At 40.5% G+C, this 18,287-nt stretch overlaps 1 protein-coding gene and 1 pseudogene across 2 annotated transcripts in view; one reads left to right on the forward strand and one right to left on the reverse strand.

Moving 5' to 3' along the window:
* The window catches only part of SLC24A3 (solute carrier family 24 member 3), a 750,777-nt gene that overhangs the window by 424,194 nt on the left and 308,296 nt on the right, over nucleotides 1-18,287 (reverse strand). The gene's annotated exons all lie outside the window — the stretch shown is intronic.
* On the forward strand, nucleotides 6,315-6,754 carry LOC114026699 (annotated as a pseudogene).

Consider the following 18,287-nt stretch of genomic DNA (forward strand, 5'->3'; position numbering starts at 1 on the left):
GCCACATAGTGAACCTTGAGAACTAAGTAGGTACTGCATGAATTTTGTTGTTGTTTGGAGTACCTGGGTGGCCCCATCATAACATAAATTCTAACATAAATCCAAGCACTGGATTTGCAATCAGAAAGGCTTGAATTTGAACAGTGCCTCTGACACTTATTTAGCTGTGTGATCCTAGGGAAGTCGCTTAATCTCTTTTAGCCTCATCATCCTCATCTGTAAAATGGGGATAATAAAATCTCCTACATCAAAGAGTTTTTGTGAGGATCACATGAGATAATATGCATAGTTTCAAAATTTTAAAGTATTATATAAATATTTATTAATATGATCATTTGTTTGTGGTTAGACCTGTAATTTCATGGGTATTGAGAACTCCCAATGAGCAAATTGACCATTTGCATTTTAGACTATTTGCAAGATCTGCAATTCCTCCCCAACTTACAGGCTAAGAGAATTGCCTGGGCCAGTGACAAGTTACCTGTAAAACAGTCAATTTATATCATTGGTAAGACTTGAACTTAGGACTTGCCTCTAGGCTGGCTCTCTGTCTAATAGAGAGGCTAAGTGATTTTACTTTGGTCACACAACTAATGTCATAAACCCAGATCTTCCTGGCACTGAATACTATTTTCTATCCATTTTTTGAGGTTCCCAGCTTTGGGAACCATGTTGTATTGGCAGAAGATCCTAAAGCTATGGATTTCTATGGCATTCTTCCTTGGGGATGCTGCACAATTACCATAGGAAAATGAAAGTGATCACAGGTGATTCACATCTCCTCCTGATCTTATCAAGTAAAGATTATAGGGATTATATGGTTCCATCTTATTCCTTTGCTCTGCCATGACGTGCTTGTTTCATTCCCTTACAGTCTCTCAGATTTTAAATGATTCAAGTAATGGGGCAACCATCAAAAAATCCCTGAGACCCTCTGATCAGACCAGAACAATCATTTTGCTTTTCCTTTCTCTGATTTTTTTCCCCTCCATCTACACTTTATCATATCTAGGCTTCCATTGGTTAAACTGCCAGTCTCTTCACCTGCCCTTGGGATATTCTTAAATATGTTAATCTGAATTCTTTTTGAATTATTATGATGCTACTACCAGAGAACACCAAATCAAGTAATGCAGGGGACATGACAAAGTCAGGAATCCCTGAAGGCTTCCTATGGATTCAGAGGCAGGGGCATTTCAAGGGAGCTGTGAGCTGACTCCAGGGTGGGGGGTGGGGGAAGAAACAACATCTCTTTTGTGACCATGTCATTTGGTAAGTTGAGAAGGAATTTGCATCATTTAACTCTCCCAGGCTTCAGTTCCTCCACTTGTAAAATGAGAATAAAAGTTCTTGCCATATAGCCTCTCAGAAGTGATGTTAGGCTCACCAGGTAATGTCTGGAGGGGGATCAAAACTATTTGAAAGAGGGTGAAAGCAACATGAAAAATTACATTTCCCAGGGACACAAGTGGTTAGACTGCTTTCTATGAGCAACAATTCTAATTCTCTGTGGAGATCACGAACACTTTGTGGAGAAGGAGAGGTAATCTTGTTCATACCACCCTGATGGGATTACGATTAAATATTGGCTGTGCCTTTTAACAAGACTAAGTTTCTTGGTTGGTCTCTTGGATGGAGCTTGTTTTAGTTTCCAGACTCCTACTCCTACCATTCTAAATCAAGTCTAGAAGTTTGAAAGGTTAGCTCCTTCTCAAGGCTTTGGAGAGAAGGGTGTCATCATCCAGAAGGGCCAGTCCACGGAGTTAAGAGGAGACCAGATTGCTGAGGCTACAATGGAAGGAATGTAGTGGGTGGAGAACAGCCCAATGTAGCAGAAATCTACAAAGTGGAAAGTCTCCACTGGGGGCTAGCTACTTACTAGGTAGAGCTAGGGAAATGACATCTTTTGGGGGAATCTCCCACTTGTTCAGAGGAAGCTGATTATTGAGGTCTTATGGAGGTTAAGTAACCGAGATCAGAGCCAATTCTCAGATCATTCTTAGCGATCCAAGATGTCAGACAGCTGGGATCAGGAATGTAGAGAGAGACAAAGTCAGACAGAGATATAAAGAGAGAAGGAGGAAGAGGAAGAAAGAAAGAGGAGGAGAAGGGGACAGGGAAAAGAGGGAGGGGAAGGGAGGGAAAAAGGGATGGAGAGACAGGGACAGACAAACACACACATAGGGAAAGAGAGAGAGAGACAGAGAGAGGGAGAACTGATTTTTACTCTGGAAAAGTGTACATGAGCACTGTGCACACTAAAGTGAGTTAGGGAGAGGAGGTGGGCAGATAAAAGGTTATAACATACAAATGGCTCTTGTTGAGATATGTAGGATCCTAAGTGTTAAAACATGAAGACTCTCTCTCTAATAAGGTGTGAGCCCCTAGGAAAAACATGTTCACACTAAAGTCCATTGTGCCTCAAGCAGCCTTCTGGCCTATAGGGAAATTTCTGCAATGTCCCTGATAGAACCAGCAAGACAGAAAGAAACCAAAAGTCAAGGGAAGAAGTAAAAATAACATCCTCTTAATAATACATGGATGCCTGGCCAGTCCCAGGCCATGCCTCAAACCATAAGCTGTAAAAGCAGGGAAGGCAGAACTGAGCCCAGAAGCTGTCCTGATTTCCTAAGTTGTGAAGGAGACACATCAGCTGCTTAATGGACAGAAGTGGCTTTAAAAGTACAGGCACATCTGTATCCAGGACACGGAAACTCCCCAGGTCTTGTGCTGTGGCTCTACCTGCTCACCTGCCTATCTGTGGACCCTCAGTGCCTGGCACATAGTAAGTGCTTAATAAACTCTCGTTAACTGACTAGGGAAATATGCTCTGAGACTCGAAACAAATATATGACCGGGAATAGGACTCTAGCAAGAATTTTAAAAACATAGATTCCCTTCCTTTTTCCATCCATCACCCTAGATATCTTTCCCAGAAGTTAAATTGTCATATGATGAGGTTTGAAAGAGTCTTTGCACTTGGTAAGAAAATTCCTGATTGATCTTTCCTTACTTTTGGACCAAAGAAAGGGTTTGAAGTAAAGACAAGTGTATAGATTTGGAATCAGGCAAACATAGTCTCTATATAAAAGTATAACATCCTGCCTCCAGAGAAAATGGGTTCCCCCTCATTGGAAGTCTCAGAGGAAAGGTTGGATGGATGCCTGCTTGGCATGTTGTAAAAAAGATTCTTTTGAGGGTATGGGTTGGAATAAATGGTCCCGAGGTTCTTGCCAATTCTGAAGTTAGGTGATTTTGTGAATACCATGGGCAAGTAACTTCTCCTGTTAGCCTCAGTTTTTTTTTTTTTCTATGAAAAGGGAGAATAGTCATGCAACTTATCTCAGAGTGTTGTTGCAGAAAAGTTTTTTGCGAACCTTAAATCTGAGGTAAGTAAACAAATATTGGAAAGTTCCTGTAGAGGACGTCTAGTATAACCTTCTTATTATATAGGTAGGAAACATAAGTACCCAGTTGGCTAGTTCTTTGAGGACAGGGATTGTCTTTTGCTTCTTTTTTTTTTTAATTAATTACTTTATTTTTAGTTTTCAACAATCAATTCCATAGACTTTTGAGTTTTAAATTTTCTCCCCCTTTCTACCTATCTCCCTCCTCAAGACAGCATGCAACCTTATATAGGCTCTACATATACATTCCTGTTAAACATATTCTCACATTAGTCATGTTGAAGGAAGAATTAGAACCAATAGGAGACACCACAAGAAAGAAGAAACAAAAGAAAACAGAAGAAAAAAAGAGCAAATATTATACTTCAATATGCATTCAAATTCCATAGTTCTTTCTCTGGATGTGGTTAAGCATTTTCCATCACGACACTTTTGGAGATGTCTTAATCCCTTGCATTGCTGAGAAGAGTTAAGTCTACCAAAGTTAGTCATCGCACAACGTGGCTGTTACTTTGTACAATGTTCTCCTGGTTCTGCTCCCTTCACTAAGCATCAGTCCATTCAAGTCTTTCCAGGTTTTTCTGAAGTCTGCCTGCTTACCATTTCTTATAGCACAATAGTATTCCATTATATTTTTTCTTTTGACTTTTAAAACATTTCTTGTTGTCTACTGGAGTAATTAACTTCTATTTGGTTCATTCTAATTTTCAGAGAGTTTGTTCCTTGGGCAAGGTTTTGTATCTCTTGTGTCAAGCTGAGGTAATATTTTTTGCTTCCTTTTGTATCCCCAGTGCTTAGCACAGTGGCTGGCACATAGTAAGCACTTAATAAATGTTTACTGATTGATCTATTGAGATGTTGTTAAATTCTGTGGAATTAATTCTACAGTGTAGGTAATATGTTTCATAGAGGCATAACTACACACACAATAAAAATTTCAGAGAAGAGACCATGACACTCACTCTGAGCACAGTCACGCATGCAGAATGGACAGGCTAAGGCACGGTTCTTAGCTCACTTGTGTGACAAATTCACTTTGAGAATCTGGGACAGCTGTTAGGTTTTGGAATCTCAGTTTCTCAATCTGTAACAATGCTTGGCACACAGAGCTGGGGCCATCTTGAGGAATCTCTGAGCTTGTGATGGTGTTATACACCCCAGCCTTCTGCTTCCACAGCCTTGTTTGCAACTGAATGTAGCTTAAGCCTCACTGGCCCATCATGACATACAAGTGGAGATCAAATACATCAGTAGGTGTGTCCTGCAGTTTTCTTTCTCTCTCCCCAGTTCCTTTTCTTCTTATAATAATGTAGGAACTGTCCTGATCCGTATGCCCTGGCACCACTCCTCTGCCCCCTCCACAAGCCTCCAAAAGCTCAAATAACTCATGAACTTGGAATGAGAGCTGAGCTCAGGGTTCACTTGTTGAAAACTGACCTCAGGTCCCTACTCCAGCTTCTACAAAGTAACTGGACCGTCATTCTTGTTGGGTTCCTGAGTATATGCCCTCTTCCTTTCCCCTAATTAATTTCACATTTACCAAAGGCCTCTCCTATGCCTTCATGAAAGGCCCCGAATTCCCCTGACGGCAACTAGCACCAGTGGATATAAGAGAGCACCTCACGTGATAGGCTTTGGAATAAAAAGAAAACATTCGGGAGAGTTTACTTCAAGAGTAACATTCTAACTTACCTGCCAAAGCAGTCTACCTTGGTTCTAACTTTTATTGCATGAACACTCTTCATATTAAAGGCACTCAGGAAATATTTGTTAAAATGAATTAAGTTTAATATTTTTATCCTTACTGTTCTGAGATGGTTTAGGTGTGTTTCTGTCTAAAAGCATTGCAATAAATTAGGTGAATTTCAATTCAATTTTTAAGAGATTAAAGAATCTATGATTTCACATAGAACTAACAAGGCATATTTAGATAGAGTCAGGGACCCTTACTAACTGGGTAATCCTAGGCAAGTCATTTAATTTCTCCATGCCTCAAGCAACTCCCTATAATTTAAATACTAAATCGTAAATGGTTTTCAATCTGTCTCAGTGAATGAATGAAAAGCATTTGCTGAATGCTCACTATATGCCAGACACTATGCTAAGCATTGGGAATATGAATATCAGTAAGATAGTCCCTGTTCTCAAGTAACTTACATTCTAATGGGAAAGGCAGCAAATACAGCAGAAGCTGTGACCAGGAAGGAGTGTTTTGGATATGCCCTTTCCAGGAATAGCAGAGGCATCACAGAACAACTGATCTGATGTATCCTTTCCAGGAATAATAATGCCAATTTGATTACTATTCTAAGAGTCAGTATGCTAAAACATGTGTAGGAAAGGAGGGTATCTATGGGAGCTCACAGCATAGAGCTGAATGGGAAGTGGCCTGGTGGGCCTGGCACTGAGTATGCTTAGTCCTCACCAGTCAGAAGCCCAGGGTCACAGAAGAGTATTCCCACACTCAGAATTCTACATGTACTATAATCACAGATCTCTGACATATTCATGCATGATTTTTCATAGCAGATTCTGGGAGTCCAATTTTCCTGGAAACTCAAATTAAAAGATGACAAAAGAACAATAAAACAAGGGTCCTGTCCTGTTTCTTCATATTTACCTAAATATCTTCTCATTTAGAGGGGCATTGAAAGGAAAGGGAAGGAATAGGAACCATTCAGGAAATGTCTCCTTTCTCAGGTCTACCTGGAAGTTGTAAACCCCCATAATCATGGCCTGGGAAGCATTTGAAATAACAACAGCAACAGCATTAATAATAACAGCTGTCCCTTGACCCGTCCTAGGTAATCATTTAAAATAATGAGGTACTCTCTTGATCCAGAGAACCCCACAAAATCATGCAAGTCAAATCTCTGGGTCCACTTCAAGAATACCCATGAAACAGCCCAAGCTAACAAGGGCATGCATATCCAAAAAGCTACCAAGTATTTGAAAGACATCACATTGAAGAAACAATGTGTTCCTTTTAGGCGATTATAATGGTGGAGTTGGCAGGTATGCTCAGGCTAAGCAGTGGGGTTGGACACAGGGTCGTTGGCCCCAAAAGAGTGCTGAATTCCTGCTGCATATGCTTAAAAATGCAGAGAGTAATGCAGAACTGAAGGGTTTAGATGTGAATTCTCTTGTCATTGAGCATATCCAGGTTAACAAGGCTCCCAAAATGCGATGGTGTACTTACAGGGCTCATGGTCAAATCAACCCATACACTTTGCCATATTGAGATGATACTTACTGAAAAGGAACAAATTGTTCCTAAACCAGAAGAGGAGGTTGCTCAAAAGAAAAAGATATCCCAGAAGAAACAAAAGCTTATGGCATGGGAGTAAATATGACATTAGAAAGCAAATAAAAGTGAAATGAAAACATTTGTTACAGTTAAAAAAATAATAACAGCTAACCTTTATGTAGTACTAACTATGCTCTAGGCACTGTGCTAAGTGCTTTACAATTATTATCTCATGTGAACCTCACAACATTTCTGAGAAGTAGGCACTATTATTATCCCCTTTTTACAAATGAGGAAACTGAAGCAAGCAGAGGTTAAGTGGGTAAAGCTGCTTGTTGAGGTCAACTGAGCATGAGTTTCACTGCCAATGTGGAAAATACAAATACATATTTGGTTTGGGAAGAGGTAATGAACTAGGACCAATGAACAGTAATTCATAAAATTTTAGAGCTTCAAATTACCTTAGAGACCATCTACTCTAACCCCTTCATTTTACATATGGTGAAACTGAGGCCCGTAGAAGTCAAAATGACTTGTCCAAGGCAGAGCCAGTACTCATACCCAGGTCTATTCATCACCAGTCCCACTGTTTTTTTCATCCCACCATACTATGCTTTCTAATTTTGATGGCTTCCAGTCCTCAGTATCCTCATTGGATTCAACAACTTTTGCTAATACCACAATTCCTTGTCTAAAGAATTAAAAAAGTATCAGTATCAAAGGGGATTGGTTTAGGGTGGAGATGCAGGCAAATCAAATCCTATCTTTGCCTCATTAATCACCATAATGCATCTGAGAAGGAAGTGGCTGAAAAGCATCAAGTTCCCAAGTAGTTAATAGCAAGAAGATTTAGCCCCAGAGAACCGAGTTTTTTTGTCAAGGATCACAGAGTTAGGTAGAGAAAAATTCAGAAAGAAATCAAATTCCCACTCCATTTTTCCAGTAGTATTTGAGGTATAGTTTGCCTAACTACATAGTGCCTTGCACTTAGCTAGAGATTAATAAACATTTGTTGAATTCATTTGAATGTATTATTTATTGATAGATGAGATGCATGGCATTGAATCATTTCTGGCAAATGTAGTTTTTGCGACTGCCAAACAGAATAACAGGAGTGAAAACAAGGCGCATTTGATTCCCCTTAAAGAGCTCTAGGACAGGATAAGAAACTGATTCCAGCATACACTAGTACTGCCATTATTTGGGTGGAATTGATGAGGGAAAATGAAGTGCTTTAGCCATGGTTCACAGAAACAATGGAGCTGGCCTGAAGCCAGTGTTCATACAGGATGAAGGATGGACTTTCTAAAAGTATAAGGCATTGGAGCTAGCCTGTACCCTGTCATATGGTGTCAGGAAGTTATATTTGAGCAGATCGATGAATTTCATGAGGTCAGACACTAGAAGGAGGAAGAATGTTTAGATTTAGAGTTACTGTAGTATTATTAAGAGGCAGCACAGTGTTGTAGGAGATTAGACCAAGAGTAAGGAAACCCATATTCCCATCCTGCCTCTCACACTTCATAGCTGTGTTACATAACCTTCTCAGTAAGTAAGTGATTTCCTCATCAGATTTCCTCATCCTGTAGTAACTACCTCACAGGTTGGCTATGAGACACTCAGTAAGCATCAATTACGGGCTTACTCTGTGTCAGGTACTGTGCTAGGCACTAGGATTGAAGGTAAAAACCCAGTCACTGTCCTCAAGGTCACATTCTAGTATTGTAAGACAAATAAAATAATGGATATAAAGTGCTTCACAAATTTTAACTTATTATAGGAATTCAAGTTATTTATCATCATCATCATCATCATCATCATCATCATCAATCTCACAGCCTGAAACATTTCATCATAATTCTGTGAGCCTTGCTCACTTTGCTTGTTAAAATATGATGTAATTATTAAAAACCAGAGGAGATCCACACATGGTCTACTTCTTGGAGAAAAAAAGACAACTAGAATTTGTTCTGGAAACCAAAGGGTGTGTCCAATGATATAGCTCCCTTCAAAAGTGGAATGGGAGGTATAATCAATGACTAAAAATCCCTTTAAGGTACTGGGCTGTAAAAAGGAAAAGGTACCATATTCACTTCTAGTTGAAATGATGTCACTAGGCTCTCTAAATATTCAGGACCATGGATACCTGGGCTCCAGCTACATTTGCTATTACTATGGATTTTCTCTTGAGCTTTATTGTTTTCCTGGAAGTTATCCTTGCTGCTTTTTCTTTTTATAACACTAGGAAGCTTGCAGAGAAGCCATATCTGGCACATTCTTTCTCTTATATTAATCCCCAGAGAAAAATCCAACTTCAGCTGTTAAACTTCTGAGAGTCATTCAATATAATTCAACAAATGCATACAGAGGACCTACTATGTGTCAAATTCTGAACAAAAACACTATTTTATCTTTTTGATTCCAGAAAGGAGATACTACCAAAATAATCCTTTGTGAACATTTTCATATATGGGGAATCACTCAATAGAGCAAAGGTTCTTAAACTTTTTTTGTTCCATGGACCCCATGGCATTATAGTGAAGCCTACAGACTCCTTTCCACAATAATGTTTTTAAGTGCAAGAAATAATATATGTAGTCAATAAGCATTTATTAGGTACCTATGTGCTATGCATGAAGAATACAAAGAAAGGTAAACAATGGTCCCTGCTCTTAAGTGGTTCACAATCTAATAAAGACCCACATGACAATAACTAAGTACAAATAAGAGATATTTACATATATTATATATACATATATTATTTATATGCTAAATTGAAAGTAATCAATAAAGGGAAAGCACTAGAATCAAGGGAGACAAATAAAAGCTTCTCTTAGGAGATTTGATTTTAGGTGGAACTTGTAGTAGTTGGAACTTGAAAGAAGAGCAGGCAGAGATGAGGAGGAAGAGGGTTCTAGGCATGGAGAACAGTCAAAAAAAAAAAACTGACCTGGGGCTGAGAAAGGGAGTGTCTTGTGTCAGAAACAGTAAGGAGGCCAGTGTCACTGGATCACAGAGTATGTGACGGGGAGGAAGTTATAAGAAGCCTTGGAAAGGTAGGAGGAGTTCAGTTTGTGAAGAGCTTTAAATGCCAAACAGAGAATTTTATATTTGATCTTAGAAGAAGCCACTAGAACTTATTAAATGAGGGATGGGGGCATTGTAATCAGATCTGTTCTTTAGGAAGATCAATTTCACAGGTGAATGGAGGACAGGGAGAAACTTGAGGCAGGAAGACAAACTAGCAGACTATTTCAATACCCTAGATGTGAGGTGATGAGGGATTGAACCAGGGTGGTGGCAGTGTCAGAGGAGAGAAGGCATATAGGAGAGATGTCGGAAAGGTAGAAAAGACAGGACTCTACAAAAGATTGGATATGGGGAGTGAGAGAGTGAGGAATCAAGAATGTCATCTAGGTTGCAAACCTACATGATTGGGACCCTCGGTAGTAAAAGGGAGTTTGGAAGAGGGGAGTGTTGGGGGAAGATAATGAGTTCAGTTTTGGACGTGGTGAGTTTAAGATGCCCATAGGAAATCCAGTTTGAGATGTCTCATAGACAGTTGGAGATGCTAGTCTGGAGCTTAGGAGAGAGGTTACAACTGGATAAGTAGATATGAGAATCATAAGCACAGAATTGATATTTGAAATCATAGGAGCTATTGAGCTCACCAAGTGAAACAGGACAAAAGAAGAGAAGAAGGCCCAGGACAGAGCCCCGGGGACAACCCACCCTTAGTGAGCAGGACATCCAACAAAAGAAATGGAGGAATCCAGTTATATTGAAATACAGTTTTATATATGTGTGTATATAGATCCCAGGTTAAGACCCCTACAATAGGGCTTAAGAACTGAAAGAGACATTGGAGGTCCAACCTCTCCATCTTATGAATGAGAAAAAATGAGAGAGGCAAAGTCACTTGCTAAAGGTCACCTGGCTCATACATGTTGGCGCTGGGCTTGAACCTTGGTCTTTTATATCTTTTGTCATGGACCTTCAAGCAAAACTTGAAACACCAGTGTCATGCTATAACCTGAAGGGAAGGCCTTGGGCAGCTGGTCATTGCCACTGCCTCATTATCCCTGAAAAACTACCAACTGTAGGACTCAAAGGACAATGACTGAATATCCCTTTTTCAAGGAAATCTTTATTCAAGAAGGTAAAAAGTATTTGCATACTCATAGGGGACAAACTCTTATTCAAACTCCAAGACCATGCTAAATTGCTGAGTGAGTTATTTCTTTAGCTCTAGAGAGTATGTCTTGGGCATTGGGCAATAGCTATAATCGTTAAGTAAACAGGAATGGACAGCTGCATATTTAACCAAGGCCCTGACTTGAGTCTCACATCTATCCTGGCTTCATCCTATTCCAATGTAATTTTTTAAAAAATGAAAACTAATTTCAGGAAATTAATCCACCAACCAACCAGTGTTTATTGTGTGTTGGCTACTTGCCCAACACACCATCTGTCAATACGACATTCCCCAAAATTATGATCATCTCAGATTACCCGGCTGTGTCCAGAAAAAGGGAGGTGGTAGCCTTACTAGAGTAAGTACTATTCTGCCCTGCTCAGACTTGCCTGTTCTGGACTCCTTTTGTTTCTTGACCTTACATTTTAGGGTGGCATCCTGTGACATGTCCAAAGTGGGGTAGTTAGAGCAATAAGGGGCTTAGAAATTACATCATATTAGAAAAATTGGGGATGCTTAATATTAGAAAAGAAGAGATTTATGAAGAACACAACAGCTGCCTTCAAATATCTGAAAAGCTATCATATGGAAGAGATTAGTTATTTTGTGTTGCTTACTTAAGAAGGCATACTTAAGATCAATGAGTGATAGATCTAAGGAGGCACATTTTGGTTCAGTGGAAGGAAGAACTTCTTCCTGGAGTCAGGAACACCTGAGTTCAAATCTGGCTTCAGAAACTTACTAGCTATGTGTCCCTGGACAAGTCATTTAATCTCTGTCTGCTTCAGAGATTCTTGACCTCTGAAAAGGAAATAAAAATAGAGCCTACCCCCCAGCACTGTTTTAAGGATCAAATAATATTTTAAAGCACTTTGCAAACTTTAAAGCATTATATAAATGCAAGCTATTATTATTGTTGCTATTATTAATAATAACCCTTAGGGCTATCAAAAATGGAATGGACTGCCTTGAAAAGTAATAAGCTCCTTGTTATTAAAAGTGTCTAAGTATAGAAGTTGGAAAATCACCCTGCCTCCCAGGGACAATGTAGGTAGGAGGGATTCTCAGTAGTTTGAACCATCTGACTGCTAAAGTCTCTTCCAAATCTGCCATGGTAAGACATGCATACAACTATACATGAGGTAGAATGGTAGAAGGACATAGGAAAGGTCTAGACCACATGTGGGGAAGGTAGGTTAGAGCCAGATTGTAGAGATGCAAAGAAATTGCTTTCACATCAGGATAGGGAGTTTGCATTCTACGCTATAAACCATATAGTTTAAAACAATGAATGTTTTTGAATAGGGAAGTAACAATGATTAGACTTCTAGCTATGTTGGGAAGATTATTTTTGCAGCTGTGTGGAGGATGGATTGGAGCAAGGAGAGACTGTAATGACCTCATAGTTGGAGGTTATTACAATAATCCTGGGAGAATAATAATAATAACAATAACAATAATAACAAATAGTATTTATGTTGGGCTTTAAGGCTTGCAAAACATTTCACATTACTATTTCATTGCAGTTCTTACAACAGACCTGTGACACAGGCGCTGTTATCATCTCCATTTTACAAATGAGGAAACTGAGGCTCAGAGATGTTAAATGATGTATTTGGCTAAGATCACAGAGCTGGAATAGACTTAAAGCAGTGTCTAAGTCCGGGTCTTTGGATTCTGAGTTCCTCATCCTCTCCACTCCCCTGCAGGCCCCAATGAATGTGGTAGAAATATCAGTGAAGAGAAAGGGAAGGAAGTGAAAGAGAAAGTCCTGCCCATCTGTAATATTCTGTGGATCAAAAAGAGGAGAGGGGCACTGCCTTGAATAAATATTTAACCTGGTGTGGATCAGGGGCTTATGTTGAGGACAGAGGAACACAAGGATTAGAGGGTCTGTTCACTATTAATTAATTTGATTGCTCCCCCCATAGAATACAGGTAACCAAACAGTCAGTTTACCCTGCTCAGGGCCTCAAATGTTTGGGGTCCTCTATAAATACTCAATTAAATCAGATCTGCCTCCAAGTCATTGTGTGGCTTCAAGTATATTACTTAACCTCCATTCCTTGTTGCTTCTTCAACTATGAAATGGTAATACTGCTAAACTTGCCAGATTGCTGGGAGGAAGAATTCAATGAAATGCAGAGAAAGCAGCCTGTAAAATAAGAAAACTGGCCAAGTCAGCACATCTGACCATCCCCCTTCCAGTGGCAGGCAGCAACTACTTCCTAGAGGCACATCCTGGCTCTGGGCAGGACTGGTCAAATCAGGGGGAGCCTGAATATGAGGTCATTTCAGAGGCACTAGGAAATTCTCCCTAAAAATTTCTCCTTCAGATGCTCATTGATATGAGGAATTCCTTTTACAGGAGAAAAAACCTTAAACTGAACACTTGGAAGCAAGGAAAGACTTTACATGAATGTAAGCTGCAATTAGCTAGAGGGTTAGAGTGGATAGCGGCTAGAGCACTGGGCCTGGAGTCAGGAAGACCTGAATTTAAATCTGGCCATAGACACTTACTAGCTATGTGACATAGGGCAAGTCACTTACCCCTGTTTCTCTCAGTTTCCTCATCTATAAAATGAGCTGGGGAAGGAAATGGCAAACCACTCCAGTATCTTTGCCAAGAAAACCCCCAAAAGAGTTGGGCATGACTGAAAATGATGAGAAAACTGAGTCCCAGAGTAGCCCAAGGTCCCACAGATAGTAAGTGGCAGAGCTGGACTTTGAACCCAGGTTCTCTGACTCCAAATCCAGTGCTTCTTTCATTGCATGACTTGCCTAAGTTGGCACCTCCAAAAAAGCCCCAAAGCAGGGATGGACCCTGCCTCCTGAATTTATGGTTTCACTGGTAGAAAGAATTCCCAGATAGGGAAACATTCTCTAACAATGCAGGTCAGCACCTTTTCTGCAATTTATAGTCTTAGACTGCTCAGGTGGGAAATCTGTGGCCTTGAGGCCACATGTGGCTCTCTAGGTCCTCAGGTGCAGCTCTTTGACTGAATCTAAACTTCACAGAACAAATCCCTTTAGGGGATTGACTTTGGATTCAGTCAAAGGGCCGCACTTGAGGACCTAGAGGGCCACATGTGGCCCACCCCTGTGAGAGTTACCCAGAGCCCTAAAAGGATAAATGACTACCTCTGGGTCAAATAACGTGGCAGAGGTGGGGTTTTCAGACTTTGATGCACTATACCATACTGCCTCTGGCAGATGACAGTCAACAGATGGATGTTGGCAGGTCAGAAATCTCACCTCTTGCATCTCACTTCTTCTACCCACTTATAAAGCTACTACCTTAGTTCATCATTGCTCACCTAAATTGTTTCAACAGCCTCCTAATCGGTTTCCCTAACTTAAATTTCTCACCACTCCAGTACATATGACATACTTTTGCCAAAGCAATTTACCTCCAGCACATATCTGACCTTGAGATTTCCCTACTCAATCAACTCCAATGGTTTCTCCTCTGTTTATCCTTTAAGACACTATGCAACTTGGGTTCAACTTATCTGTCCCAACTCATTGGACATTATTTTCTCTCCCACACTCTTGGGATATAGACATCTTGACCCTCTGTTCTTCACACATGACAATCCATCTCTTGTTTCTACATCTATGCATTGGCTATTTCTCATGCCTGGAATGCACTCCCTCCTTGGCTCTGTCTCACAGACCCTCTCATCCTTTAAGTTGTAGTTCAGGTACCATCTTTTGCATGAAGCCTTTCCTGATCCTTCCAACTGCCAGTGCCCTCCTTCCCCAACCATGTTGTATTTAACTACTTTGTATCTTTTTGCATTTATTCCATATATCTTTATAACTGTTCTTATTTCTCCCATTAGAATGTAAATTCCTTGTGAACTGGGATTGTTTCGTACTTTGTACTTGGATCCCTGTTTAGTACATAGTAGGTGCTTAATAAACACTTGTTAGTTGATTTGCTCGAGGATGGAGGGAGCTTTAGGGAACAGAACAGTGGCATCATGGGAAGAGAACTCTAGAAGTTTTACACTCATTTTAAATAAAAAAATGGAAAACCTTAGAGACCCATCCTCATCTTGTCTAAGAAACTAAAACTATTATATAGAAAAAGGGAAAAGAAATGAGAAAGTAAGAGACAAACAGAGTGAAAAAGACAGAAGGGAGAGACCGACGGGGACATGTGGCAGAAAGACAGCAAGAGGGAGAAGGGGAATGAGAAAGGAGAGAGATGGGGAGGGGAGATAGAAGAAAGGGAAAGGGGGAAGGAATACAGAGAGAAGGAAGAGGAGGGAAAAGGAGAGAGAAATGTGGGGGTTGGGGGAAAGGGTGGAGAACACAGTAATACCCTGATCTCTTTTAATTGATAAAAGCAGAGAGAGAGAGAGAGAGAGAGAGAGAGATTTTGGTGGGAGAGGGGAGAGGAATCTTTGTCAGAAGAGTTGTCATGTACGGCTTTGAGTACCTCTGGAGACTTCCTCTGGGGAATCTTTGGAATTAATGGCTACTCCTTTACTCATTCTCCTCTGTTTTTTCCCCTCCTCTATTATGTAACAATACAAATTGTATGCTCATAGTTTGAAAGTCATTCTCAGTAAATGGGAGGGTACCATAAATAGATTTTTTTTAAAAGTTTCTTGGGTTGAAAGAGGTAATCCAAGAGAAGTAAGAAAAGTCCCTGGAATATTCCCTGGCCCTTCATGTCATAAGGCCTCTGACACAAGAGCTTTGTTTGGTTCTGAGAACTAAACACAATGACCACCTAATTAAAAGCATTTATGAAGTATCTACTATATGCCAGAAATTGTACTAGACACTGGGGACACAAAGACAAAACTAAGGCATTCCCTTCCTTCAAGGGTCTTGCATTCTACTAAAGAATATGAATTTGGATTCTACTTTAGAAGTGGTCTGAATGGGGTAGACTACAGAGAGACTTCACCTTTGCTCTGATGGGCACTTAAATGCTAGCTGACTGACTAACAGATTGCTGATCCTTGTCTGTGAGCCTGAATGAATCATACAAAAGGTGAAGGACAGAAGGAACATGACAAGGAGGAGAAATTGATACAGAAAGAGGAGTCGATAAGTGGCCAGATCAAATCTCCCTGACTTCACGAATTACCCCCGACTGGTTCCAGTTCTTTTTTAATCGAATGCCTAAAGGAGAACCCTGGTTTCCTAGTTCTGGTCCAAGGTGTCTGCTTTTCTGCCTCCATCTCTGCAATAGGAGAGGGAAAGGATGAGGAGTCTAGAGAGGGAGTCCAGATGTGAGTGACCAAATCCTCATGGTCTTCATATGTTCAAATCCAGTCGAGTGAATTGCTTGTTGGAGGAGTTTAATAAATCTGTATTGAATTGAACTGATTGGATCTGATCAGGCTGGCATACGTGGACAGGACGATTTTGCTTTCTCAATCAGGTGATACTGCTATATAGGAAATTGGAGGTGGTCAGAAAGAACTTAACGTATGGGCTGAGTGATGACTGCAACGTAGAGGCCTGGAGGGAGTACCCTAGATCCAGAGGACATTTTCATGAGATGACAGTTCTGTCCATCCTAATTATTTCCCAGCCTGTGGAGCCCTGCATAATGCTATGAACACAGCCTTCTGAAACCTCTGAGTGGCCTTAAGCATTCTACCTTCCCCCACCCTCTAGACCAAAAGCCACACATCCATCCTCTACCATCTGTTGTAAGAGGAAATACATTTGTTTTAACTTGTGCAGTGATGAGTTCCGACAACAGCAGACACAATTAAGAAAGAAGTGGCTGAGAGGCTATGCATTAGATTGCAAACTTTGGTGGGAACCGCTGATAAATGGTAACCTCTGGAAAATTACAACCCTGTGCTTTAAATAAAGTGCACATTCTCTTCCTCTGGGCTCTTCAAAAAATTGGTCTGTTACTGAAATAGAACTGCTGCACTTGTAGGATAAGCCTTGAGCCTCTTATCTCTTAAATGAAATGGGTCCCATGAGCAGGGCTGGGTTTCTTTTGTAACATGTTCATGCACTGTAATAAGAAATGGTGCAGGCTCCTGAAAACAGCTGGACAGAGAAAATCCACTTTCATAACATGTAGCTTTTAATCTTATGGATCTACAGAGATCAAAATCCACGAGAAGAAAAAGGAAAGAGAGAGGAAGGGACTTCTGGTCACCGTTTCACCCCTGTACCTCTCCCTTCCCACTCTAACTCCCCTTCATAAAGACTGAAAGTCAGAATCAGGGCTAGAAACACTGTGACCAAGTTTGATTTCACTTTGATAACCACAGATGCCAAGATACTGCTCCCCCTCATCCTCTAAGTCACTAGAAAATTCATGAACACTCTTGAAAAAGGGCAGAGAAGGAGAAAAGGCAATCCTAGAAGCTAAGTACTTAAATAGAGTGATGGAGATAATCTCTCTCTCTCTCTCTCTCTCTCTCTCTCTCTCTCTCTCTCTCTCTATCTATCTATCTATCTCTTTCACACACACACATACACACACACAAACACAGAGAAAGTTACTTATCAACAGCCAAAAATGTCGCCTGCCAGCCAACCTTGAGAATGTTCCAGGCCTTGTAGTCCTGGATGCATCATTCACAGTATCTATGATTCAGGGAACTGCTTTCAGACCTTTCATTTAATCCTGCCAAAGCAGAAAATTATCTCTGGAGACAAAGAGTTTGCCCTCTCATGAATGACCTGGAGGCTACCTCCCAGCTCCTTCTTCATGCCCCACATCAGTACACTCCAAGAGACTTCATTGGTAGTCACTGGGTATAGTTATCAGTTGACTTTGCCTAGAGATGGAGTAGTTGGCTTTTCTCCATGTAGAAGTCAAAATACACTTTAGGTCTTAGTCAGAAAAGCAAGGACAGGGACCTCAGTCACCTGCCCTCCCACACAATAGCAGAATCTCAAATCTCAAAGGGAGCTCAGAGGCTATTTAGTGCACCATTTACCTGGACAAGAACCTCTTACTAAAATTCCTCAATAAGGAGTCAATCCAGCTCCTGCCTGAAGACCTACAAAGAGGGGGAACCCAGTACTTTTTGAAATAAGCCATTGTATATTTGGGTAGTTCTAGTTAGGAACATTTTTCACCCTATATTCCTAATTTGGTTATTTCCATTGAAGCCAAGCAAAACAAGTTGACAATGGCTTAAAATCAACTGCTATAGAGACACAGCATAATACAGCAGAAAGAAAGCTGGATTCACAGTCGATGGAATTGAGTTCAAATCTTGCCCATCACTTACTCCTTTTGCAGTAACTTGGGAAAGTCATTTAACATTGTTGAGCCTCAGTTTCCCATCTATAAAATGAGGAGGCTGGACAGGATGGCATGTGAGGTTCCTTCCAGCCCTGAATCTGTGATCCCTCCAGAGGAGAGGTATCTAGTATAGAATGAAATCAAATGAGATTACAGATGGAAAGCACTTGCAAGTCTTAAAATGCTAGATAA

The sequence above is a fragment of the Vombatus ursinus genome, unplaced genomic scaffold (genome assembly GCF_900497805.2).
Source record: "Vombatus ursinus unplaced genomic scaffold, bare-nosed wombat genome assembly UNPS02014841.1, whole genome shotgun sequence".
Classification (NCBI taxonomy): domain Eukaryota; kingdom Metazoa; phylum Chordata; class Mammalia; order Diprotodontia; family Vombatidae; genus Vombatus; species Vombatus ursinus.